This window comes from Apaloderma vittatum, unplaced genomic scaffold (genome assembly GCF_000703405.1).
Source record: "Apaloderma vittatum isolate BGI_N311 unplaced genomic scaffold, ASM70340v1 scaffold31324, whole genome shotgun sequence".
Taxonomy (NCBI): Eukaryota; Metazoa; Chordata; class Aves; order Trogoniformes; family Trogonidae; genus Apaloderma; species Apaloderma vittatum.
Window position 1 is genome coordinate 11,756 of NW_009713733.1, and position 2,674 is coordinate 14,429.

Consider the following 2,674-nt stretch of genomic DNA (forward strand, 5'->3'; position numbering starts at 1 on the left):
ACCAGGAGACTGCAAACCCTGGGTTTTTTATTCATGGACTGAAGGTCTGGTTCAAACAGCGGCTGTGGGGGGAGCGTGGGGGCAGAGGAGGGTCAGTGACAGAGCAAACACCAGTTCACTTTAGTTGGAAATAATTGGTTTAAAGTAGAGAGAAAAAAAAACGCCACAAACCAAACCACCTCCTTGAAAGCTGACCGTAACATGGCAAACTATGAAACCTAAATGTGTTTTCGACTTATTATGTGGATGTAAATGCAGTTTTTACTTGTGAAATTTTAATGGGTTGCACCACGGATCTAAAGGGAATTGGCAGGTGAGTGCCTGCAGCCGGAGGATCTGGAGGCAAGGAGCAGAGTCTTCATGGCCATGATCTCTTCTGTACCTGCCAAAGAGATTTTATCATTGTTCTGTCTGGAGTTGTGAGGTTTTTTTCAAGAATTGCTCCATTCAAAACTGAGTAATAAATTGGCAGAGGGGTGGGAGCTTGCCTTCCTTTCCCCGTGCAGGATTTAAAAAAAAAAAAAAAAAATCAAGTGCGAGAAGTTGATGTACTAACACTAAACTGCCACCGTGATGACCAGCTTTAGTTCACTGATCTGATGTAAAACTGTCTCTGGTTTTAATAAAATGCTGGGAGGTTTTTTTATGTGCAAAGTGTTCTTTGATAATTATGCTGGATACAAAAGGAAAAAAGTACCTTACATTGCTTCAATAAAAGCAGGTTTCAGATGCTGGCTTTCTACATGTCTAATTACAATTCCAATTTGCATCCAAGAGCGGCTTTACACTAATCACAAGTCAGAAAGCCTGATAAATAATTTACCGTTTTCTAATACAGTGTAATCAATGTGAGTATCTGGAAGCGTGTTGACTCTCAAACCGCTTAAATGTGTCTGTAGCTTCTGCCGCTTTAGCACAAAGAAATGCCAAATTCCGGGCGGAGAAACTTCGCTTCAAAACAGCACGTCTGGGGCTGAGCCTCATTAGCTGCCTGCCGGGGAAGACGGCCTCACGCTCGCGCTACGGGTGCTGTAGGAGGAAAAGAATGGAGGAAAGTAAAATTCATTTGCTGCCTTAAATTGCAATTAAAATTGATGATACAAGTAGGCTGACTGACCAGCTCAGGCCTCCCGAGCTGCCTGGGTGCTGTCCGTGGTGTGGTTTTCACCTCCCGGCCATGCCAGGACAGGAGCTGGTGGCCTCGGCTCTACCCCACCGCGTGCTGCAGGGTCCTGTGACCGGCGATGCTCGTGCCTCTGACCTCTGGCCTTCTCTTGCTGCCCTCTGCTTCGTTCTCGGGTGCGACAGGTGGAGAAAGACGGAGGCTGAGCCCTGTGAGTGGTGTGAACTGTGGTGTGGCATTGTGGCACACTTGAGGGGTGCAAGCTCCCCTTGCTGGGAAGGCTCCAGCCCTCTCTGGGGTTTTCTCCAGCCTCCGGGGCTTTGCTGGAGCTCGGCCCAGCCTTCCCTGCACTGCGATGGGGACCAGAACTGCCGAAGTCAGCAGGACAATTGCCGATGTCGCAAGTTGGAGCCGCTCCCAATTTGTTAGAAGCGAGCACAGATTTCACATCCATCTGCGAGCTGGGCAGCACCCTCCCCACCCAGAGCTCTCGCTGGGGCCTCACTACGACCACCCCAATAACTGGGGGGCACGAGCCACACACCCAACCCCAACTTTCGCTCAGGAATCGCCCCTTCAGTCCCACCAACATTCCTCTGCCTCTTGCAAGGCCATGAACTTCGCTTCACGGTGAGGACGGTGGGGACAGAAGGAGGCACAGCCCTGTCTCTTCTTGCGGTTTGCTGCTCTGGGAGGAAAATTGAAGCACAAATTAAGCATGTTCTCCCCACGGAGCCCATCCTCTCCCTCTGGCCACGCTACAACCACCCAAGCGCTTTCCCGTCTGCGCTGCCCCGTCTGCTCGCTCCGCTCGGCGTTTTACGGATGCGCAGCAGAGCAACACTCGCCGCTGAAGGATTAGCCTGGTAATTTGGCTAATTTTTCTCAAGCTTCATTTTTCATATTATGAGCTTTGCAGAAAGACTAATGATCCTGGGTTCGCTCCTAGTAGCCCGTGCAGGAACAGGGAGGGGAAGCTGCATTCTGTCCTTTTGTAAGAAAAATAAAAAGATGCGTCGAGTGTGCCAGCTGCCCTGGCCTGGCTGGCGTGGGCGAGTTGGGGGCTACAAGTGGCCCAGCTCGGGGAGGTGACTGGGGGGTTTTCCTCCACAGTGGGACCTGGCGGTGGCGGGGGACACGGGTTTCTCAGTAAAAAAGGAAATGCTACGTAAAAAATATGTATCTCAAAATCTTCCTTTTCCTGCACCTCATGTGGGTGCTGTCAGCTCACGGGGCAGCATCACGGCTGCTGCGTCCAGGGGGGTATCGGTGCTGGGGTTCATGTCGTGGTGGTCCTGTCCCCCCACCCGACGAGTCCCGCTGACCCGAGGCGTTGCTGCCGGTTGGGGCGCACCTGCCCGTCCCCTGCAGATGGCATTACGGTTTTTTTAAAAAAAATCCGTGTCAGCAGTGGCTTCTTTCTGCTCCGGTGAGTAGCTGCTGAAGAGGCAGTGACATTATTTGAGATAACGGAGAGAACAGAAAAAGGGTCAGCGTGAGAGAGAGGAAATGTCAGCGCGCAGCCACCCAGGGGCTTGGGGGTGCTACTCG